General features: G+C 43.3%; 1 protein-coding gene and 1 non-coding gene across 8 annotated transcripts in view; one reads left to right on the top strand and one right to left on the bottom strand.

The window, feature by feature from the left end:
- Positions 1-25,528, top strand: part of CLYBL (citramalyl-CoA lyase) — a 231,878-nt gene that overhangs the window by 79,799 nt on the left and 126,551 nt on the right. The window lies entirely within an intron of this gene.
- Positions 7,119-7,225, bottom strand: LOC139007751 (U6 spliceosomal RNA). Its single transcript, XR_011470915.1, has one exon. It is a non-coding gene; the product is annotated as a U6 spliceosomal RNA (small nuclear RNA).

The following is a 25,528-nucleotide window of genomic DNA, read 5'->3' as shown; positions in this document are numbered from 1 at the left end:
AATTCTGACTTTCAAAATACAGCATCCATATTTCAAATTCCTGCTACAGTTTCGAATGCTGCACACGCAGCTCCATAGCTTGCACACAGAGTGACACATCATCAGGGCCCCTTCCTAGTGCGGGATCAGAAGGATGAAGGAAGCCTTTATGAAGTTTCGGTTTAGAGGTTCAAAATATAAATTTAGAGCCATAGTCTGTAAGGCAACCGTTAGAAAAAGCCTGACATTCTATGTTGAATGGCAAACTCTCCTCTGCAAATCTCTTCTGAAAAAGACTTTGCAGTCATTTCTAATAAACACATGGAAAAGTTATGGGGTATATGGACGTCTATCACCAAAACCAGGGTGCCACACTCACAGCTCAGGGGTTCTTCAAATCCTTATCAGAATCCCATGTGTTTTCTACTGTCACGTTCCTTAAACATCAACTAAGACTCAAAAATAAGCAGCTTTTAATTCCAAATTATTCAGGTCCCAATATATGACACAAGGCACATGGTAAAAACCAATTTGATCGCTTCCTAGAAGGCCCAGATTTGGGCAAGAAAGAAAAAGAAAAGGATGAAAAGAAAGAAGAGAGTATACACATACTCAACCTCTATTTTTTCCACAAAGGTGCACATCTATCTTCCATGACCCATGTCGTCTTCTGATCCTATCTTCTCTGTGAGTTCTAGCAGAGCTCACGTTTTTCTATGGATTTCGGCTGCTGGTGTCTTCCCAAACCAGTGCCCAGCGAACTCTAATGCCCGGCCTAACCCACTGGGTCAAGCTCTTTGAGCTGCTTTCTTATTTTTGAGTCTTCGTTGATGTTTAAGGCACGTGACAGTAGAGAACCTGGGATTCTGATAAGGATTTGGAGAACCCCTGAGTTGTGCATGTGGCACTCTGGTTTCCTTATCTGTAAAAGGAGTCCAGTCAGAGTCCTGGAAGGCTGGTCGCACAGCAGTGTGCCGACAGTGGTGTTGTTACCTTCCTGTCTCATTTCATTTACAAATGTCACAAGCTTGTGATTTTTAGTCTCACTTGGGTCCTCTTTTGTGCCAATGGTGCCTCTGCTTTACCGCTTTACCCCACAGCTTTTTTTTTCTAAAAAAAAGAGGAACTCCCCCAAATCTCTTTTAATATGTTTTTATTGATTTGAGAGAGAGCGAGAGAGAGGAAGGGAGAGGGAACAAGAGAAAGAAACATCCATGAGAGAGAACCATCAGTTGGCTGCCTCCTGCACAGCCGCTACTGGGGATCGAGCCTGCAACCAGGCATGTGCCCTGACTGGGAATCAAACTGTTAGGATGCTCAACCAACTGAGCCACACAGGCCAGGGCTACCCCACAGCTTTTTAAATCTCAGGGTTAGTGGGCCACTGGGTCTGCAGGTGTATTTGGCAACATGCATTTGGTTTAATATTAATAGGAAAGAGATTAATTAAGGATATTAATGTGGTTTAGCATGAAATCTTATGAAGCCTCACAGGACACATGAAACACCAATCCATACAACATTTACATATTCATATGCTTCTAAACATTTTGAAGACTATTTGCCTGGCTGTATTTTTTTCAGTTGTAGGTATCAGATGGGCTCGGGATGGTCACGCTTCGATGGAGTTTCCAGTAAAGGGATTAGTGTCATTTCTGGACCCCCACCAGAATTCTGTTCAGGATATACGTAGTCATGCGAAGTCATAGGTTAAATGATTTGGGGATAAAATGTCATTTGACGTGACAGAAATGAACCCTCAGAGGCCCACAGCTCCTCTGGGATTTGCTCTCACAGTTCTCGTGTTAAGTAATTTTATTAACTGAGGCAAGGAGGGGCATGCGGTGACAAGAGAAATATTTTTTTGCTAACATTTTAATCCTTATCACAAAATTTATTGTGTGTGGCTTTCTATGCATTTGTAGCTATAAAGGCCTGGAAGACGATGAAAGTAGAAATTAGAATGCGTTGTTTTTCTTCCCAGGTGTTATTTCCAGCATTGTATGAATTGTCAAAAAGATTAATTGTTGTTGCTTGCAGCTAAACAGATGATAAATTTTAAAATTATATTATTACTGTGTGTCAGCATAAAAGCTCTGTGTCCCCAGTGCGTCACCTTCCTCTGTTGCTGTTGACAAGGTTCACATTTTATAGCACACCGCCAGAAGGTGTTGACATTTATTCAGATCACTGATTAAATGTTTTAAAAACGTGCCACTCACAAACTAACCCCGATGTTCTATGAAAGAGTCATTTTTTAAGAGTAATGTTTTTTTCCTTCGTCATTGACACACAAGAGGTTTTAAACATTGCCATTTTTTTTTTTTTTTCGGGAAAAACCTAAAGTGATTACATTTTCTTATTTCAAATTGTGGCACAGAAGAGAAAATGTTTTTCAGCCTTCTTGTTTCTTCTCCTTCCCAGGAAAGGCAACAACACAGTGTAAAAATATCTCAAGGAAGGTGCTAAATGGCTACTTGTAAACCCCCCTTGTTGGGCACAGGACCCAGGACGGTTCTGAGGTTGTGTTGGTGCGGGACAGTCTGGTGTTGCGACTCCTTCACAGTTCAATGCTCTGACAGCCCTTGTGCTACAAAGTCTAGCAACAGACAACTTCCACACACAGCTGGGCTGTGTGGAGCCTTCGTATTCCTTTCCACACTGTGACGCTTGAATATGTCGCAGGTCATGGGTTTTTGTATTTTGTGGATGAAATAATCCACTTACACCTCCTCCTTTGGTTGTAATTTATAAAACAAGGTGAAAAAAACTGCCGTTATCCAGAGCATTTTTTCAATACGTTAAAATTCTGCTTTCTGGCAATTGTCGACAGTTTGGCTCAAATAAACTCACAAAAATTCTAAAAAAAAAAAAAAGGAAGGGAGCGAGGGAGGGAGGGAGGGAGGGAGGGAGAAAGGAAGGAAGGGAGGGAGGGAGGGAGGGAGGGAGGGAGGAAGGAAGGAAGGAAGGGAGGCAGGGGGGGAGGGAGGGAGGAAGGAAGGGGCCTGGCCTTTACCCCAAGGCCTCACTGAAGCCAGGTGTGTATTTGCTGCAGTGATAAACATAAAGCCTCAAAAATCAACATTTGAATGCTTTTCTTTTCAATGTATTTGTGGGACACAGTCAATATATTCTCTTGTTCCTCTGAGCACAGCATGAAAGAACTTTAAAGCAAATAATTTCTTATTCATGACAGAGAAGTTGGATTTTCCCCTCCCTGATTGTCAGGATTGCTTTGTGGGTGTCAGTCTGGGCTGTGGATTCTCCCTCTCTGTACAGAGGAAGTTGACATGACCTCAGTGATGTTGCCGAGGATGATGTCAAACAGCCGTGAGCCCGTGTCGATTGTCACTTCACCCCAGCATGGGGCAAACGTAGAGATGTTTCAGTGACAGCCTGTGTGCCCTCGGGGACCAAGTCTCCAAATGATCTCTGTGACCAGAAGTCTGTGGGAGGTTACAGATCGCTCATGGCGCAGTAATGATAGCTGTCAGTTACACAGCACTTAACGCGTGTCAGGACCTCTGCTCACGTCACACACACTGTCTCACGGAGTTCCAGCAACGTAGCAGCAGCAATGCGTGGGGGTGTGTTTCCCTACTTTTACCCCATGAGTGAAGCAGGACTCAGGCGCCCCATAAGTGGCCGCCAACATTTGCACCCGGGTATGTCAGATTTTAGAGCCACATCCCATTGGTTCAGCAACTACTTATTATGTGTTAGGCACTGCTTTTCATCACGTGTCTTTTAAAAATTTAGTTTTATTATTTATTATTATTTTTAGATATATTTTTATTAATTTCAGAGAGGAATGGAGATGGGGAGAGAGACAGAAACATCAGTGGTGAAAGAGGGTCATTGATCAGCTGCCTTTTTCATGCCCCACACTGAGGATGAAGCCTGCAACCCTGGCATGTGCCCCCACCCAGAATCTAACCATGACTTCCTGGTTCATAGGCCGACGCTCAACCACTGAGCCACGCTGGCTGAGCTATTTGGGGCTTTTAAAGAATTGGTTCAAGGGGGCGGGGGCGGGCTAGAAGGGGTCAATGAGGCGGGGAAAGGGACATATATGATACTTTCAGCAATAAAGATTTAATTAAAAAAAAAAAAAAAGAATTGGCTCAGCATTGAAAAAGGAAGCCGCATGTAGAATTCCCTGCAAGTTCAGGATTAAACACTGGAAGCCTTGAGGTTTCCTACCTTAGAGCAGGTGTGCAGGGAAAGGTTAAGATGCTCCCTGGAAAATGCCCCTCATGGCTCCAGCTCATATACTTGGGCATCGAGAGGTGCCTTTGCAGAGGTTCTCAACCTGTGGGTTGCGACCCCTTTGGCGGTCAAACGCCCCTTTCACAGGGGTCACCTAAAACCATCCTGCATATCAGATATTTACATTACGACTCATAACAGTAGCAACATTACAGTTATGAAGTAGCAACGAATATAATTTTATGGTTGGGTCACAACATGAGGAACTGTATTTAAAGGGCCAGAAGGTTGAGAACCACTGCTTTAGAGCGTCTGAACTTCTAAGTACTTAGCTCAGTTACACAAGGAGCTGGTACCATCAGTGGGCTTCACGGAGGTGAACTGGGGACAGGGGGGTGAGGTGAGTGAGAGGAGTACTTTTCACTAGGAACTCTGGTAGCTTTCTGGAACCATGTGCATATACCTTTTCAACAGAAAATGATACTTTCTCATAAAAGTGTAATCTAGTGGAAATGGGAATTTCCCTGGATCCAGGCTGTCATACCAACGTCAGTAGTTCTAAGCTTATCTTTATTTTGTAGGTTGCTCTGCCACCCAGTTTGTGTTTCCGTTCACCCCTCCACCCTTTATTTCCTGGGCCACCAACTCCACAGTGCTTCCTCTATTTGATTGACCATAGCCTCTTATGTGAAGTCAGGTGATTTTTTTTTTATTTCTTCCTGCCTTGCAACTCTTGTTTTTTTAATGTGTAGATCTCTTTGAATGGCATTTGTTTCATAAATATATTTTTTTCTCTATAGGAGATTTATTCAGAAAAATCTTAATATAAATTTTTGTTGTTGTTAATCCTCACCTGAGGATACTTTTTCCATTGATTTTTAGAGAGTGGAAGGGAGGGCGGGGGAGAGAGAGAAAGAAAAAAACATCAATGTGAGAGAGACACATCTATTGGTTGCCTCCCATACGTGCCCCAACAAGGGCCAGGTGTCGAACTGCAACCCAGGTACGTGCCCTTGACCTGGATTTGAACCCAAGACCCTTTGGTGCAGGGGCTGACACTCTACCACTGAGCAACACTGGCCAGGGCTAAAATTTGCTTTCATATAAAGAATTTGTTTTTTTCCTCAAAAACTCATCTTCTGTGTTTAGAGTAGAATAGAGAATTTGACCTTAGTCTTCTCCCATCCACTGATTGGGAAATTTTCTTTAATATGTCAGTAGGCATGAAAAAACTTGTACATCTATAAAAATAAAAGTGTAATATGCTAATTAGACCAGACAGCCAAATGACAACTTTCCGGACGTCATTCTGGACATCCTTCCAGACGAAGCCGCAGTGGCGGGGGCCAAGGCAGACGCAGTTAGGGCAATCAGGAAGGCAGGCAAGCAGTTAGGGGTGATTAGGCATGCAGGCAGAGTGGTTGGGGCAATCAGGCAGGCAGGCACAATGGTTAGGGGCAATCAGGCAGGCAGGCACAATGGTTAGGGGCAATCAGGCAGGCAAGTGGTTAGGGGCAGTCAAGCAGGCAGGCGAGTGGTTGGGGCGATCAGGCAGGCAGGCAGAGGCAGTTAGGGGCGATCAGGCAAGCAGGCAAGTGGTTAGGAGTGATCAGGCAGGCAGGTGAGTGTGGTTAGGGTGATGAGGTAGGCAGGCCAGCAGTTAGGAGCCAGCGGTCCCAGATTGTGAGAGGGATGTCCGACTGCCGGTTTAGGCCCATCCCCCGATGGGTCCCGGATTTTGAGAGGGTACAGGCTGGGCTGAGGGATCCCCTTCCCCCCAACCCCCATGCACAAATTTCGTGCACCGGACCTCTAGTGTACCAGTATAATAATGTGTAGCATTCATAAACACATGTAGAATGCCTATATGTTCCATAAATTTTATATTTATGAAACAAAACCAAAGCTTATGTGAAGAGAAATACTTCTGTGTGTGCAGTGGTCACTGACTTCTGGAGGAAGCCGGTGCTGTGCAGGAGGGAAGCCCTGATGGCCGTACCCAGCCCTGAGGAAGTGCTAAGCCATCTTCACGCACTAATGGTGTGCAGATCTTCCCTCTCCTCTGTGAGCACGCCATTCATTTCCTCCAGTCCTTTAGATGTCTTTTTTCTTTATCTGACACATTATAGTGAAGAGTAAAGGAGAGATTTATTCAGATTACTTTGATGGTGTCATTCTCTTTTGGGGAGTTCAATGGGTTAGTTATAGAGATGTTCTTGAAACATTTCAAGCCCAGGTCTGAATTTTAAAATAGCCCAGTGGGAATAGGTTGATTTCCTCTAAATCTAAATTACGATTATAAACTAATTTGGATGCTAATTAGGACTTAAATACTGATCATGTCATTAACTTGTTTGTCTAATGCACGGGTGGGTGGGAAACATCCGGCCCGCGGGTCATATAAGGCCCGAGAAATCATTTGGTCTGGCCCTGCCAAGGCATTAGGGGGAGTTAATTAAATGTTTGACCAAATATAGCAGGCTAATTTTTAAGCTGATAATTTTGTATGGCCCATCAATGATGTTATAAATATCCAAATGGCCCCTGGCAGAAAAAAGGTTCCCCAGCCCTGGTCTAATGCAATGCATTTCTTTCTTTGATAGGCTATGTATTCACATTATGACCTGTGAACAGGGAAACCAACCAATGTGTTGAATACTTTCTGTGCACCAGGGACCCAGCAATGTACAGACAATCCTAATAAAGATAGATCCACAGCCCAAGATTGGAGGCTGTTGGACAGTCAGCACTCAATATATATCTGTTGTTTACATTTATGAAATTAATCCAGTAGACCATTTGATTGTCCCGGATTTTTTTTGTTTTTGAAGGAGGAGTTAGGGATGGGGCTAGAGGATGGGAGGGCCCTTGATTGAGTAAGGTACTTCCTTATCCAGCCTCAGTTTCCCCACCCACAGATATTAGAAAAGCAAAATGTGGAATGCTTCACGAATTTGCGTGTCAGCCTTGGGTAGGGGCCATGCTAATCTTCTCTGTATCATTCCAATTTTAGTACATGTGCTGCCAAAGTGAGCACTGTTCCAGATCATTAAGAACTTGGTTAACAGACTGACTTCCTTCATCTGCACAGGTCATCCCTAGCTCTTAGCTTTTTATCTCACTTAGCATTGTGCACACAACCAAATTTTGAAAGTGTTGAGGTGACTCTCAGTTATCTAAAGCAGTGGTCGCCAACCTTTTGGACCTCACGGACCGGACCACCTGTTGGTGACCGCTGATCTAAAGCATTTAGAAACCTCAGCTGCCTTCACCCGGCCTGGCACATTGCAAGGGTGCATCTGTTTACAACATTTACAATGTTGACAACATTACATGTAAGCAAAATACAATGAAGGAATTAAATATGGAATTACCACATGATCAGCTATTCCACTTTTGGGTATAAACACCCAAAAGAATGGAAAGAAGGAGTCTTAACAGACACCTACACACCCATATTCATAGCAGCATTAGTCACAGTAGCCAAAAGGTAGAAGCAACTCAGGTGTCAATTGATGGATGAATGGATAAACAGACTGTGGCATATCCATACAATGGACTATTATTCAGCCTTAAAAAGGAAGGAAATTCTGGCACAAGCTACAACACTGGTGAATATTGACAGTGTTATGCTAAATCAGCGGTTCTCAACCTGTGGGTCGAGACCCCTGTGGGGGTCGAATGACCCTTTCACAGGGGTCGCCTAAGACCATCGGAAAACACATATATAATTACATATTGTTTTTGTGATCAATCACTATGCTTTAATTATGTTCAATTTGTAACAATGAAATTGGGGGTCACCACAACATGAGGAACTGTATTAAAGGGTCGCGGCATTAGGAAGGTTGAGAACCACGGTGCTAAATGAGATAAATCAGATGGAAAAGGACAAATACAGTATGATATTACTTACTTGAGGTACCAAGAGTAGTCAAACCCATAGAAATAGAACATACAATAATGGTTACCAGGGGCTGGAGGATGGGAAGTTAGTTTTGAACAAGTATAGAGTTTCAGTTTGGGATGGTGATCAAAGTTCTAGTGATGGCTGCACAATAATGTGAGTGTATGCAGTGCCACAGAACGGTATCCTTAGAAACGGTTAAAATGGTAAATTTTGTATTATATATATTTTACCACAATTGAACAAACACACAAGATGGCAAAGCTACTGGAAAAGGTACAATGTAAACCTGAACGAAATATACCCAGAAGAGCAAAAATATAAAAAATGTTTCAAAAGTTTGTGTAAATTGTCTACCACCTTCTAGATCTCTTGCCTGGTCTGCAGCCCGAGGGACCCCGCATTGAATGGTTGTGGTTATGGTTTTCTTGTCAGGGAAGCACAGGGGCTGGCTTTGGGATTCTTGGTAATTTTGGATTATCTGTACCATATATTTCTGAGACAAAAACTTATTAATAGAAGACCATGCGTGGAAGGTGATATGGAGTAACTGCATCTTTCTTGGGCGTTTGGCATAAAGACAGTTGGTAAAGGGAAAGTCGTGTCTAGTCAAGCTCAAATCTGTCTTGATGTTCTGTTAGACCAGCATGTCACTAAATGGGTCACAGAGTTGTTTTCCTGGAGCAGATCTCCATTTCTTCTGCTAAGTGTCAGAAGGAGAAGTCTGAAATTAAGGCAGGGCTGGTTAATATGCAGAGTAATATCCATTTAGAGTCAGAGATGCATATTTTAATATTTTACTTTAAACTCAGGCATCACATTTAGTCCCCAAGACAGGATGGGGGACTCACAGGATCTGGGAGACTTTCACAGACTGACTTACGTCTTTTCTTCTTAGTGAGTTAAGTGGCAGAGCCAGGCACACTGTTCAAAGTATTTTCTCTTTCTCTTTCCACTTCCCCCGCCCCCCCAAAGCACATTTAGTTTAATTTGAGTACTTTAAGTGCTATATGACATTATTTTTTTTTTTAGGGTGAGGGTTGGCCTTGATTTTCAGATTAATAATTTTGAATGATCATTTACAATGGTATGTTTTATAACAAAAACAAATTTTAAAGTTTAAAACACTAGTTACTGAAAAAAGTTCTCTTTGCAATGGCAGTTAATCGTATTGCTGCTGAAATGACAGCTGTCCTTGTATTAGGCAGTTGATAAAGCCTGGTGGTTTGTATAGTTGCCCAAATTGTGTGTTTTTCCAGGCTAGCTTCCCAAATATCATCATTTCAAAATTGTTTCATTAGAGTTGGGGCACACACCAATCATTAATGCTGTGTCTCCTGCCACCAAACATATTCTGTTGGACTTTAGAGGCTCTGCTAGGTGCCCTTAGCATTCACCCTGGACTTGAGGATGCTACTGGTAACCTGCTGGGTGCTTTGGACAATGGCCCTACCTCACTGTACAGAAATTCTGAACCACCCATCAAGTTTGCTCCTTCTGCATTCAGGTACTTCACTCATTCATTCACTTGGGCATTCATTTATTGATTCTATTACAAAGATATCTGAATGGGTGGAATACTGTCTTATTATATACAGAGTAGAGGATAGTGGTTAGCACTTTAGACCCATAGGAACCAGTTTCTGAAATCTTAGCTCCATTAATTACCAGCTGTTTGATCTTGGGCAAATGACTTAACCTCTCTGTGCCTCATCTTTCTCATGTACAGAGTAGGGATAATAAGTTAAGAGGATTATATGGAACATGCATTGCACAGTGTCTGGCACCCAGTAAGAGGCAAAGAATATTAGCTGTTGTTACGGGATGAATTGTGTCTCTCCCCGAAACTCATATGTTGAAATCCTAACTCCCAGTATGCAGAATGTGCTTATTTGGAAATAGAGTTGTTGCAGATGTAAATAATAAGACGATGTCATTAGGGTGGGACCTCATCCAATATGGCTGGTGTCCTTCAACAAAAGGTAAATTTGGCCACAGAGATAGACCTGCTTAGAGGGAAGACTGTGTGAAGAGACATGGGGAGAAAAGGCCATCTACAAGCCAAGGAGAGAGACCTAGAACATATCCTGCCCTCCGCCCTCAGAAGGAACCAACCCTGCCTTGATTTCAGACTTCTAGCCCCAGAACTGCAAGATAACGCATTTCTGTTGCTTAAACCACTCGGTTTGTAGTACTTGCTACAGCTGACATTGTCATCCTCAGTATTCTGTGTTTCTCGTTGACCTGAGAACCTCGCTCTGCCTATTTCCTGGCCAATGGGAAGTATATCTGCTCCTTTTCAGCTTGTCCTCCCTCCCTCCCTCCCTCCCTTCCTCCCTCCCTTCCTTCCTTCCTTCCATCCTTCCTTCCTCATGAAATAGCATGCAAAAAAATGTTCCTAGCGAGAACAGGTGTTCAAAATAATTCCCATGCTCTTTCCTTCCTGTGTCTTCCTATAAAGTTGTAGTTGAAAGTTTGTTTTCTCTCTTACCACATTTTTTCTCGCCTTCTCAGCTTGATTTCTCTTTCTTTGAAAGATCATAATCTTTTATAAATATTTAACTCCCAGAGATTGCCCACCCTCTCCCAAATTCTTGAGGAGAGGTGGGAATTTATTTTATAGACTTCGATGTGTGAACTCTTTCAGTAAAAAGAAATGCAGATGAGCAGCTGTATGAAATGAAGTGTAGGAAAGACGTGGTGAGAGGAGAGGAGAACCCCCCTCCTGCGTTTCAGTGGGTGGTCCGCTCCTACCTATCTTTAAATTGGTGGCTTGGGTTTTCCTTTGTTTGTTCCATTGAGAGAAACTTGAGATTGGACAGTGTTTCTCCTTCCCCTCCAGAGGCCCAGAGCAATGTGCCGGTTGCATTCTGGACTGAACAGCACTAACATTTGTTCTTTCCGAGGACCGTCTGCTACTTTTCTCCGCCCCAGTGAAGCTGGGGGAGTAATAAAGCTGTTATTATTTATACTGCACAGCATTTTTGTCAGTGGTCTTTGTCATTGAGACTTCTGAGGTCAATGTAGGACCCTAGGAAATGTGTGAGTTTTTATCTAGCAGGGAGAGGCAAAGGGGGGTTATTTTTCCAGGGATGTTGCTTTTCCAAACCCCATCAGTTTTCTCAGTCCTTTCCTTTGCCCTTTCCCTTCGCTGTTCTTTCACCAGCTCTATAGTGACCACTGACCTCACCACCCTTGTCCAGCCTTTGTCTCCTTGCTGCTACCATCACCCTACTGATCCGCCTCTTCTCATCTGTACTATTCCCATAGCTCCCAACCAGTTTCCTGCCACTGGGGAATGAATAAAATCAGTTTCCTTAATCATCAAGTTTCTCTATGGTTGTCTCTAAGTTCCCTCTCATTTAAATATCCTTTTCTTCAAGGCAAAAGGAGTGATCCTTGGTCTCCAAAAGGGCAGGCCTAGGCTCACTCTCCTACCCTCCACTCCGAAAGGAACCTGCTTCCTGTCTCCTAGTTTCCTCAGGGAGAAGAGCCATTCTTCCTCTCCAGTGTTACCCGCTCCTCACTTCCTCCTTCTCCTTGGGGAATCTTGTGCGCCAATTTAGCCCCTCTCTCTTTTTAAAAAAAAAAAATTTTTTTTATTGATTTCAGAGAGAGAGAGAGAGAGAGAGAGAAACATCAATGATGAGAGAGAATCATTGATCAGCTGCATGCCCCCTACTGAGGATCGAGCCCACAACCCATGCATATGCCCTGACCTGGAATCGAACCCTGACCTGCTGGTTCATAGGTTGACACTCAACCACTGAGCCACGCTGGCTGGGCTCTCTTCTGGTTTTTTACTCCTTGCCCCTCTGTGGAAATCTTCTCCACAGTCTACAAGATATTCTACACACATGCCTGTCAAAAATGAAATAAAACATAAACTTTCCTAAGCTGTTCCAACTTCTCTCTTTTTTAAAAAAAATATATTTTATTGATTTTTTACAGAGAGGAAGGGAGAGAGAGATAGAGAGTTAGAAACATCGATGAGAGAGAAACATCGACCATCTGCCTCCTGCACATCTCCTACTGGGGATGTGCCCGCAACCCAGGTTGGGGATGTGCCCGAAACCCAGGTACATGCCCTTGACCAGAATCGAACCTGGGACCTTTCAGTCCGCAGGCCGACGCTCTATCCACTGAGCCAAACCGGTTTCGGCAATTCCAACTTGTCTTGATGCCTAACTTCTTGTACAGTAGTCTGCATCCACCTTCCCTATCTTCCATTAAAGTCCCATTGAGTTCTTAGCCCCTTAGGGCCGTGTTCATCCCTCTGACTCTGAAACTGACCCATAAGGTCTCAGATGCCTTCAGTATTGCCAAATCCAAGCCCCTGGTTTTTTTGTTTGTTTTTTAAATATGTTTTTATTGGTTTTTAGAGAGAGAGGAAGGGAGAAGAATACAGAGATAGAAACATCCAATGAGAGACCAACATCATTGATCAGCTGCCTCCTGTACACACCACCACTGGAGATTGAGTCTGCAATCCAGGCATGTGCCTTGACTAGGAATCAAACCAGTAACCTCTTGGTTCCTGGGTCAAGGCTCAACCACTGAGCCACACCAGCTGGGCTCCAAGCCCCTGTTTTCCATCCTCATGCTAGTTGACTCTTTCCAGCTCTGTGGTGCTGTATATCATGTTCTATTTCTCAAAACTCTCTTCCCTCTCCCCCAGTATCAATGACCCTAATCTCCCTGGATTTCATCCTTCTGTAGGAACATCCTTTTCTGTTTCCCTAAAAGGGGTTTTCATCCTTCAGTGGACCCTAAAATCCCGATGCTGCCCAGGGTGTCTTTTCCTCCAAGTCTTTTCCCTCGATGATAATATCTTTTTTATTTATGATGGTCTCAGAATCTTATTTTATCATGGATATTTGTATGGCTGCTCAAACTTTGTGTATACCAAACTGAGTTTATTAGATTTCTCAAAAAACATTTTCCTAAATAATGACTCAGTATAGCACTTACAATGTTGTGTTGCAATTTATCTCTTTGCCTATTTTCAGTGCAACTAAAATCTTAAAGCCACAAAGGCAAGACTTGTGTCCTTCTTACAAAATCTGTGCTTGATTGTTGCTGGTATATGAAAATGCTGCTTGATTTAAAAAAAAAAAAGATATTTAAGTTTTTATGAACTAATACAAGATACAGAGTTTTAAAAGTCAAATAATTCTGGCCCTAGCTGGTGTGGCTCAGTGGATAGAGCGTCAGCCTGCAGACTGAAGGGTCCCAGGTTCGATTCCGGTCAAGGGCGTATGCCTGGGTTGCGGGCTCAATCCCCAGTAGAGGGTATGCAGGAGGCAGTTGATCAATGATTCTCTCTCATGATTGATATTTCTATCTCTCTTCCCCTTCCTTCCTCTCTGAAATTAATACAAATAAATAAATAAATTATGGGAGCCCTCCTCCCCTCCATTTACACCCCCCCCCCCCGCCCCGCCCCAGACCCCATGTCTGACTCCTAGCTTCCCAAGCAACTACTTTGAACTCTTTTGGTGTTTCACCTCCATGCTTTTAGATAATATACTGTTACTCTTGATTTTTACTTCAATTTTAGACATTATCCCTTGACTTCTTCCTATAAAAATAAGATAGTATATCTGAAAAACAAGATATACTATCATCTCCTTTGTCATACCATACCCCTGTATAAACACACTACACACTTTTGTGTTTATCCTATGCCAATGAAAATACTGTTCACAGCTGAGCTACATACTACACTATCCTTGTTTCTATTCTTTTTTTTTTTTTAATATATTTTTATTGACTTTTTACAGAGAGGGAGGGAGAGGGATAGAGAGTGAGAAACATTGATCAGATGCCTTCTGCTCGCCCCCTACTGGGGATCGAGCCTGCAGCCAAAGTACATGCCCTCTACCGGAATCGAACCCGGGACCTTTCAGTCCACGGCCCAACGCTCTATCCCACTGAGCCAAACCGGTCAGGGCTGTTTCTATTCTTGTATAACCTCTTCCTTTCTCATACAACTTTTGTTCCCCTAGAGTTCATCACTGATTCTATTTTTCATTGACTTTATTTTCTACTTAGTTAAAACTAATTTTTTCTCCAAACTCTCTGATAAAGTCCATATTTAAAGCAATCTATCTTTTCCTTTTTAAAAAACTGTTTAAGAATCCTTTCTGTAGCCTTCTATCCTGAACTTGTTACTTTCTAGGCCAGCTGCATTTTTATGTTTCTAGGACTTTTCTTATCTATACCCTGATTTTTGTGACTGACTCTCCAAACCAAGTCTTCTTTCTTGGCTTATTTCTTCATTTGGGGTTGCATATCCTCTAGTAGTTACGTGAAAAAGGATATTTGACAGGGAAAACTTTTTGTGTGACTTTATACATCTGGAAATATCTTCAATGTTCTGTAGACTTCATTGAGAATGTTTTCTTTGGAAAAAATTTTCTCAGAGAATGTTTAAAGGCATTGATCCCGTGTCTTCTCGATCCCTTTTTATATGAAATTTTTCTCCCCTCTTGAATATTCTAAGATCTTTATCCCTGGTCTTCTCAAACTTTGCACTAGGATATACTTTAGTGGGAGTCGTTTTTAATAATTATGTAGGTTTCAATAGGCCTGTCAGCCTGGAAACTTGACTTTCAGTTCTGGGAGCTTTCCTTGTATTTCTCTTGTAAATTTATTTTCCCCACTTTTTTCTAGCTCCTCTTTCTCAAACTCTCATTGCTTGAATATTGGACCTGTTTTGTTCTCTCATTTTTTATCTTTTCTATTTTCCATTTTTAGTTCAACTTTTTGGAAGCTTTCAACTTTCTCTTCCACTACTTTCAAAGAAAAAGTATTTTGCTTTCATACTTTTATTTCTGATAGCTTTTCCACATTCTCTAATGTTCTTTTAAGTAATATTTTTGTTCTTCAGATGTACTATCTTGTTTCTTTTAAAATATTAATAGTAAGTGTTTTGTTAGTTTTCTTCTGCTCTCTGCACTGTCTGTTTCTCTTGAATGCTCTGTCTGGTTGTTGTGGTCTATCTTTCCCATTAGTGCCTTCCATCGGATGTCTGGTTCTTAGCTATCTGTCTATATTTGAGAATGAGGAACTTAAAAACCGATAGAGAGTTCTTAGTGTGTGCTCATTGATGGGCCTTACTGTAGGCCAGTGGTCGGCAAACTGCGGCTCGCGAGCCACATGCGGCTCTTTGGCCCCTTGAGTGTGGCTCTCCCACAAAATACCGACTTCTGCGCATGGGCCACGAAGTTTCAATCACACTGTACGTGCACACCCGCATGTGGTATTTTGTGGAAGAGCCACACTCAAGGGGCCAAAAAGCCGCATGTGGCTCCCGAGCCGCAGTTTGCCGACCACGGCCTTAGGCCCTTCGTTGTTACTCAGAGAGGAATCTTCCACCCTCTGGCTTCTGGGGATAAAACCAGGCTGGCAGCATTCTGAAAGCCAAGGGAAAGGGGCCTGGAGAACCTCCAGCTTTCCAAATGCAGACTTTCACTTCCTCCTAATTTTCACCTCCTTGACTAACTCCTCCCCATTGTTTGGCATCCACAAATTGGAAGCTGTTTTGGTTCAGTTTCTTCTGTTACTTCTTTTGCTCTGTTGGAATGGGGAAGTTAATAGGGGGAGGGTCTACATGCTCTTTATACAGATTTTCAAACAATCCTTTTGTTTAAACCCACAACCTTGCCTTCAGAGGTACCTGGACCCTCAGTTCTTAAGCTTCCCCAGAATTCTCTTGTGGAAACAAGCTTGATTCCTTTTGGCCTGTCACACACACCTCTTTGTCCCCAATACTGCTGGCAGTTAGTACTTAGCATTTCCTCTGTCGATTCTCTTTCCTTTTTCCAAATTTGTGGACATCTGTTATAAGGGGTTTCTTCCTCCATTATATCTGTTCCTATGGGTTTATACTCCTCTCCTCATTAATGTGCGTTTTTGAAAGGAAGTGGAGAGAAACACTTAGTGATCAGCCATGTTTCTGCTTTTGATTTTAGTATTTTGATCTAATATTCAGCCAACCTTATGAACTTTTATAAGTATTTTATATTATGACTAGAGGCCCAGCACATGATTAAATTGTGTGTAGGGTCCCCTAGGCCTAGCCTGCCATCAGGGGCATGTCCACTGCCCCCCCCCCCCCCCCGCCCCCACGCCTCGCATGCTCCTGGACGCTGCTGGTAGGGGGGGGGGGTGCGGGGAGGGCCTGAGAGGTGCTCCATGCAGCTCTTGGTGACCGGTTGTTTGGTCGTTACAGCATTACAGCCACTGGCCTTTTATAATATAGATTATTTTTAAAGTATATTTTATTGATTTTTTTACAGAGAGGAAAAAAGAGGGATAGAAAGTCAGAAACATCAATGAGAGAGAAACATCGATCAGCAGCCTCCTGCACACTCCCCACTGGGGATGTGCCCGCAGCTAAGGTACATGCCCTTGACCGAAATCGAACCTGGGACCCTTGAGTCCGCAGGCTGACGCTCTATCCACTGAGCCAAACCGATTAGGGCATATAATATAGATTATTGACTTTATTTTTTTAATTTTGTTTTATTGAGGTAAAATACACATAACAAAATGTATCACTTTAACAACTTTTAAGTGTACAATTTGTTGTCATCTAAGTACCTTTACATTGTTACAACCATAATTATCATCCATCTCCGGAACTTTATTTTATCAAACTCCATACCCATTACATAACAATTCCCCACTCCATCCTCCTCCCAGCCCGGAGGACAACCACTCTACTTTCTGTCTCCATAACTGACTACTCTAAGTACCTCACGTATGTAAGTGGAACCATACAGTATTTGTTTCTTTGTGACTGGCTTATTCACTTAGCCTAATGTCCTGAAGGTCATCCACGTTGTGTGTGTATCAGAGTTTCCTTCCTCTTTAAATCTGAATAACATTCCAATGCATGTACACTACATTTTGCTTATCCATTCCTCTGGGATGAACACTTGGGTTGCTTCCACATTTTAGCTGTTGTGGAATGCTGCTTACAGACACATGTACTGATCTCTCTTGAAGACCTCACTTGCAGTGCTTTCCATCATATCCAGAACTGGTTTGGCTGACTCATACAATGGGCTTTATTTATTTTCTGAGAGCCCAAGCCAGACCTCAAGCTGCCTTGCTGCTTTGTTGGTGGACATCATTCTTCTCGTTCCATATTCGTGGACTAGATAACCCTTTAAGGGGTCCCGTGGTCCAGTTCCCTCATCTTGCACAGGCCCACCGGTGTGGACACTCCACCTCCAGCCTTGGTCCAGGGCTGATACCCCTCTGCACACAGCATCGCAACCCTGAGCCCCTGCTTTGTTTCAGCACTTGAAGAGTTCATTTCCTTTTTGTTTCAAGCTCAGCCATACATTAAACCCTTTTTAAAAGAATTTTTTGCTTTAAATTATCCAATATTTCTATGTATTTTAAGCAGGAGTGGGGTCTGTCTTAACTCAGTCTGCTATGAACCTTATTCGTCTTTGTACTGCTCAGCCCAGACGCCGATGACTGACTGACTGACTGATTGACCGCAGGAACAGAAATGGATGAATGTTTCACTTGCAGAAGCAGATGGGAGCCGTGTTCCAGTGAGGGACGCCTCTTATCTGTTCAGGGGCACTGGGGCAAGCAGGATTTGCTTTCCCAGGAGGACGTAAGTGAAGAAAGTTCCCAGTAAACAAAATGAAGAGAGACTAGCACTTCTTACGTGCCTTTTCTTTAAGTCCCGGGACAACGGGGACGTTTACTGGCTCATACTGCTTGCTGCCCAAAGGTGGACTGACAGTGGACCGAGGAGTGCGTTCCTAGACCGTTTGCTGGTAGCTCCTCGCAGCATCCTGGCCAACAGGAAAGATTAAAGCATTGCGGAGAACAGGGCGCTGGGCCTGTTTATTTCCCTCCTCTCCCCTGTTTTAAGAAAAGCGTGCCTTTGATGAGATATAGCCGCAAGCTCTTGTTTTACATTTTCCGTCAACCACCTTTGTTAGAAGCTGGTTATTGATGCCGTGCCCTGTTTTAATTCACACTTCTCGGCTAATCAATTACAGCGTTTATCCATTAATCAGGCGTTCTGACAGGGTCAGTCACTGCTTTTGGGGGTTTTTGTGAGGGGCTGCACGTTATCAAGCAAGGAAGAATGCCCAGGAGCTCACTTTAAAACAGTGTGACTTTCCCAGGCGGGTGGACTTCCGGAGCAATAAACATCTAGTGGGGATTTCATATGGTGACTTTTTTTTTTTTAATATATTCGGTTGATGGGATTTTCTCACTGAACACTTCATTAGCAGGGCGCAACATTAGTAAAGTGTGGACAGGTGTGCCTCTGTTTAAGCAAAACAGAAACATCAAAAGGTAATTATTCCCATCACAAATGACTGCATTTACCTAACAAAGTAGCATTGAATCATGAGCTTCCTTCCTTCATATTAAGTGTTTACAAACAATCTCTTCTTGGCAGTGGAGTTCGAGAGCAAGGAAACTTAAAGCCAAAATGTTTCGAGCCGCTACTCAATGAAAACCAATCCAAAATGTCGGGCCACTATCTCCGTAATTATAATGTGAGTCAAGCAGAAAATGTTTTATAAACAAAAGCCGAGTTTATACACAAATGTCTAAAGCCCATCTTTTACACAGAGTGTTTTAAACCTTTGTGTCCACATCCCCACACATGTGTACACACACATTTTTCAGGACTCCTCATGCCTTTACAATTTTTTACAACATAAGCAGATGTAAAGTGTCAGAAATAAAAACGAGGGTAAGAAACAGAGGTGGCAGCATTGAATTGCAGAGTTACAGTTTGGGCGTATAAGTTTACCATACATAATGATGCTAACAGGTTTCAGCCCCCTTTTTTTTTATGACAGATGTACCAACATTTAATTGTTTTTTTATCAAGGGTGGAAAGAAAAGACACTTCTGTAGATTTTTCAATTCTCCTACGTGTCACTTAGCTGTCCTCACCATTGTCTGAGCTCCTTTCTCTCATCCTTTCTGCTGCAATGAGTTGTGTCATTCCCTCATGATCAGCACTTTTGTTGTCTTTGTTTTTTGCTGTACCTCAGAAGTCCATCTTTTCTTTCATCTCCTTCCCATTCATGCATGAGGGAACAGTTGTGCCCTGTTGTGGGGATGTTCCGCTGGGTTTCAAACAGTAGGGTTTCTTTTTATTCTCTTCTAAATAGTACAATGGGGCTGAATGTCTGTTGCAGAATGCACACACTAATATGCTAGGTTATTTGGTTTCTAAGAAGTCAATAAAAATACTGCGTTTAGGCTTAGTCCTTGGCTTGCTTTTTCCCCTGTTTGCCTTTCAAGTCTTCTGTTATAAATCTGTCTGTTTGTTTCTCATCGTAAAATACAATCTTCCATATTAAGTCGAAGCGTGGCATCAACAAACACTTAGAGAAAAATGTTCCTGGCGGCGGAGTACTTTCACACTTGCAGATTTGGCAGTCTGCATCCTCCCTCGACAAGAGCTAGAAACACCCGCCAGAGCTAATTAATGGCAGCTACAGCTCGGAGAAGAGGCGAGAAAGAATGGATCCCAAGTTGGTCTTGGCAAAACTTTGCCGTGTAGGAAACTAGCCCGTCTCCGCATGGAGAGGTGTGCAGCTCTGACCTTGCCTGGTTCTCGTTTTGGGGGCAGGTGAGTGTGAGCACGAATGTACCTAGTCACAAGCACAGACCCTAAAGGCCATCGCAGCAGTAAAAGGCTAAAGACATAAGAAGCTAGAGATGTCTTAAGACACTTTGTTCTCATATTCAGGGACAATATTCAAAATCCTCCTTAATGAGGTCATAAGAGAAAAAAATGGAACAAGTGTGCCTTGTGTATCTCACCAGGGCACGCCATCAGGGTCACTCACCACCAGGATCCTATTTAAAAAGGGATTGGGGTGGTTCAATCAAGCATTGCATTAAGAGAGAGACTTTGATTAATTCCTTCTCTTCTCTTTTGTGCCACAGATAATTCCAGTAAATTTGTGATACTTTCTGCTTAGCCAGGGCTGAGGCTTAAAGTTCTTGATGCGTCATGCTGAGTATTAGCATTTATTGGGCCTACTTGGCTATGAGGAAGGAGAGCGTAGGCTGCAGACAGCTCTCTAATCTTTGACGAGCAGGGCCAGTCTCAAACCTGACCGTTATCTGAGAGCTTGGCTCAGGGAAGACCCACTTTCAGGTTGGTGGCAGAAGGAAATCTGGTGTAAAAGAAGGAAAGACCTAACAGTAAGTAAGATGGTGATTTATGATTTTATTAGCCAGTGACACCCTAATAAATTCAGTTTTTTTAAAAAGGTAGTGATTTGCCGTGATTAACTTTTTTTAAAGGTACCGGATCTGTCTCTTATTCAGAAACTCGAAGCTTGGGGAAGTTTCAGGAATGGCTGTCAAAGGAAACAAAAGTGAGAAAGGGACAAGTGAGGGCTACCAATTTGTGCTATCAATGAGGCTGCGGGGGAGAGCTGAGGATTCATTGGCCCCAGAATGGTCAGGAACAGGTTGGAAACTGGATTCTGTTGTCTTTTTTTTTTTTTTTTTTTTTAACCAACCAACTTCATTGAGAAACCATCAGAGACATGGAGAAATATTTTAGTACTATGCTATAGAAACCCCGTGTTAATTCTTTTGGTTGTTTTGATCTCTAAACAGGTTAGATGTGTTTTAAACTGTTTAAAAAAACACACCACAAATCCAGTCACATACCTATTGTATTTTATGAGCTGATTTTGGAAAGGTACATAGTGTTTGCTTTATTGCAAATGCAAGGTCTATTAGGTATCCATACACTTAGGTGTTATTGAAAGGTTGGATTTGGGTTCTGAGGAACCAGGACAGTTTGAAAAGGCCGTTGTGGTGGTGTGTGGTTTACTGCCCTCTTGCTTGTGGTTGACTCACTATGTCCATGGGGTAGATCTTTAGGGCTGCTGTTTCCTGCTCTGGTAACTCAGCCCCTGCACATGGGTATGAAGGCAACAGGCTAGTCGTCCTGACGTGAGGAAGATCGTTTTGGGTATGGATAGATAGAATCCCATCTTTTCAGTGGAAGGTCTTGTTTTTCTGTTGAAAGAGGGGTAGTTGGGCTTATTTAAATGAAATTATGCATCAGATATATTTATGTAAACAAGTTGAGGCAAAATGTCAGAATTCATTTTAGAGTACATTTCATGATTATTGCTACTATCCTGCTAAAGGCTTAGTAGCCACTCATAAGGGTTTATAAAATTATCATTTTAAAATGAATAAGATGTGAGACTTCTTGTTAATTTTTTTTTTTTTTTTGGTACTGTTCCCAAATTAAGGAAACACTCACTTTCTGCCAGGCTCCTGGTATCATAACACCATTGTTATAATTCTCAATGTAACTGGTTTTTAATTCATATTTGCAGTGATTATTGTAAGTTGTGGAAACCCCTAAGTATCCTATTTTTTTAAAACATAGTTTTATTGATTTCAGAGAGGAAAGGAGAAGGAGAGAGAGACAGAAACATCAATGATGAGAAAAAATCATTGATCAACTGCCTCCTGCACGCCTCCTACCAGGGATGGAGCCCGCAACTTGAGCATGTGCCCTAACTGGGAATCGAACTGTGACCTCCTGGTACATAGGTCAACGCTCAACCATTGAGCCACGCCAGTCGGGCAGTATCCTAGTTTTGATCATCAGCGTTGACTGTGGGGTGATGATATTGTCTCTGAAACATATCTGTGAATAGATTACTCAGGCCTGGCCCTAGTTCTGGGAATGCTAACTGAAGTGGTGTGAGTGATAGGCTTTTCAGACTTGAAACTGGAGAGAATCCTCGTGGCAGAGTGGTGCCATGGGAAGGACACAGGCTGTCACTTACTTGTCCTCACCTGGAAGGGAAGCGCTACTGCTCAGGTCTTGGTGTGAGAATCAAACCAGCATGGGGCTTGGTCCCCCACCCCCTCATTCCTAAGACATAGGTATCTACAGGACATCATCGAGCATTTACATTCTGATTCCCATCATGCACGCGGAGCGTGCCCCAGAAGTTACCTGGTCATTACTTCGTGCCACCAAAAAGGGTGCAAGAAAGTATATTCAGAACCTCTTTTCCTCATTTGAGGAAAATACCTCAAAAACTTTTTATGTCTGGGGAATACCTGCCTCACTTGCTTATTTGAAGCATAATTACAGATATTTAAAGTATTTCCTACAGTGGAAATCTTCCAAATTTTGCTTTTTCACAATCAGCATGGTGATTGCTGAGGAGAAAGAGGCCACAACCTGAACTTCCTCAATAAAATCAAGACTGTCCGCATTTCTTCCATGGTTGCAGGTTCTTTTTCAGATCCGGGTTTCAGAGGGAGGCAGGGCAGAAGGTCCTCTCATAAAACAGGAGTGTGTGGTCCTCATCTTCTGAAACCAAGTGGAAAAAGTGGATGAACAGAAGCACATCACCCTCCCCCAAACCTCCTCAGGTCAGATCTAGGATCCAGAAAGTAGCAAAAGTAGGCCACCTAGCAAATGAGCCAGTCCCTTTGAAGCAGGCAGGTAAGAGATCTGGACTTAAAAATACATCTAGCACTCTCTCCCACAGCCAACGTGTAATAAATGCAAGCTAAAGAAATTGTCCTTTTAAATCTTACAATAGACCTCACAGGACCTTTTGGCCTTCCTTTACAGAGAGGATTAGTATTAATATTGACAGATCTCAATGCTGCTTTTAATGTGTTTTGTGATGACTATTTCTCAAAACCCATTCAGTATAAACTGGGTCCATCTCAATACTTAAAACACAGCAGTTTTTTTTAAAACATCCAAGATAGCTGTTCTGCTTTAGAATGCTGAAAACTTCTTTCTGCACAGTTATGTTCTAGAAGTTCTACAGGGCCTTGCTCTTTGCACCAGAGAAAGCAGAACGCAAGGACCATCCAGTTGTCTTCGTCCCCGTAGACCAGGATGAAGAACCGCATTAAAAGTTCTTTCTCATCGTCTGACTGGCGTGGCTCAGTGGTTAAGCACCAATCTATGAACCAGGAGGTCACGGTTTGATTCCCAGTCAGGGCACATGCCTAGATTACAGGCTCCATCCCCAGTAGGGCGTGCAGAAGGCAGCCGATCAATGATTTTCTCTCATCATTGGTGTTTCTATTTCTCTTTCCCTATCCTTTCCTCTCTGAAATTGATAAAAAAAATTATTTAAAGAAGGTAATTTCTCATTTTAAGCTAGAAACAACCAGCACTGAAAAGAATGATCTGGACTGACTTCTCTCATCTTTAAGAAACGTGAGCCCTAAAGCTGGGAGAGAGTGTCTTCTCAGGCTGTGGTGTGCCTTACACATTATTGGTGACCAACAAAGGTACTCAGCCATTTATATAGAGACAATGCACATGTTATCTTAGCCCAGAGACCCTCCACCTAGAGGGCATTTACTCAGCCTTTCTTCCTGGCCTGTTAGGTGGGACTCCTTTGTCAGACATCTGCTTGAGTATCAGTTGTGTTTAAGGAAAGGACACAGGCAGTGGTGGTCTGTGGCACGTGCCCTAAATGTTTCTCTGAGGCATAGTATCCTCTGTGTGCTTCAGACACATGGGTCTGCTTGGGGCTGAATATCTTCCAAGTGTGATGGGCTTTGGAAATGTACATAAATGGGAGGAGGGGAAAGATAAGCCATAAGATACATCCTCACTCTTCTCCTCCCCTCCAGCGGGGGCCAGAGAAAGTGCAGATGGGCATTGGCCCATTGGTGAGTCATTGGCCCATTGGTGAATCTTTTTCTTTCTCTGTCAATTAGCACAGCATGATGTTCCTCTACAGTGGGGCCTTGACTTACGAGTTTAATTCGTTCCGTGACGGAGCTCGTAACTCAAATTACTCGTGTGTCAAATCAACAGTGAACGAGTGAGACACGTGATGCTGGGCTGATGTTGTGGCGTTCACTGTGACGTTCGCTGCGCCAGCTAGTGGTGGGGTATCTGAAGCTGCTCGTAACCCGAATTTTAGCTCGCAACTCAAAGCAAAAAATCGGCCTAGAGACGGCTCATATCTCGAAAAACTCGTTAGTCGAGACACTCGTAAGTCAAGGCCCCACTGTATTGATAAATGTTAGGGAGAAGGGAGAAAGGGGGGCCCTGCATCCTGGCCCACTTTCAGCCTGTACTTGAGTGTCTTGTAGGTATGACTTTCCTGAGCCCAAGTGACACCGTCACTCCAACCCACCCCCATCAGTGCTGTGTTAATATTGTTAGTGTTGTTGCCACACCAGCTGCTGGCTAGAGGATGGCAGGCTTTCCAAGGCCTTGTCACCATAGCTGTGGATCTCAAGATGTACGTGTGGGCACTAAGGAAACTGGTTGCTTGGTTGGTAGTTAAGGCCTCAGGTTCCTGGGTTGACATCCATTCAATAAGTGGACTAGCAGGTGTGTAGAAACAGCACCACTACAGTCTGCAAGTGTGTGGACAGTGTGGCGGCCTGGTGGCAGGTGGGAGTGAATGGCCTTCCTGGGCAGCCGTGGCACTGGCCATGCTGGGCAGAAAGCATTCGGCTGCACTGCTGACCTCTTTGTTAGTGAGAACCTGGGACTTGAAGCACTTTCCCTTCATCTTTCTCAGGATGGGCCATACTAGGCCCAAGAGGAGGGGCAAGATGGCTCCTTCTGTGCATGGGTAGGACTGGGGGACAGGGCGCCTCTGAGCAGGAGACCCAGAGGCCTGGGGGCAGCAATGCAGCCCATGCAGCCCGAGATGCTTCTTCAGGGAAGCCAGGGGGCAGGTGCCACCGCCTGGAGCCTCAGTGAGAGGACCAGGCAACCACAACCGGGAGGATGGGAATGCAGCACCCACCTGCAAGAGCCCCGGAGCCCCCGAGTGAGCGTCCCCCAGAGGGGTTTGGGGAGGAGGGTGTTATTGTAGCCCAACATTGGCAGGCTGTATTATATAAAGAAAAGTGAACGTGGACTGTAAAGTTATATGGATTGGTATAGTCAAAATAGGCTAGCACCGCGGTTCTCAACCTGTGGGTCGTGACCCCTTTGGCGGTCGAACGACCCTTTCACAGGGGTCGCCTAAGACCATCCTGCATATCAGATATTTACATTATGATTCATAACAGTAGCAACATTACAGTTATGAAGTAGCAACGAGAATAATTTTATGGTTGGGTCACAACATGAGGAACTGTATTTAAAGGGCCAGAAGGTTGAGAACCACTGGGCTAGCAAATCCTTGCTCAAAAGCTGAAGATGACTTTAGTTTCTTCACTTAAATAAAGAGCCTAGCCACAGAATAAATGAATCTCTAGCTTGCTTTGAAGAAGAAAAGAAGAATACCTCAGAACACTGAAATAAATCTTACTACGGTTCCATGGAAAGACCAGAAACATTTGCAATTGGTTAGGCTGCAATAGGAGATGAGGCCCATTCACTTGCTCTTCTAATTTAATGTATTTGGCTTTTGCATTCATTTATTTATTCATGTC

The sequence above is a fragment of the Myotis yumanensis genome, unplaced genomic scaffold, assembly GCF_028538775.1.
Source record: "Myotis yumanensis isolate MYYU_CA2020_CCGP unplaced genomic scaffold, mMyoYum1.0.hap1 SCAF_3, whole genome shotgun sequence".
Classification (NCBI taxonomy): domain Eukaryota; kingdom Metazoa; phylum Chordata; class Mammalia; order Chiroptera; family Vespertilionidae; genus Myotis; species Myotis yumanensis.
The sequence above is the reverse complement of the archived record's forward strand: the minus strand, read 5'-3'. Positions and strand labels throughout refer to the sequence as shown.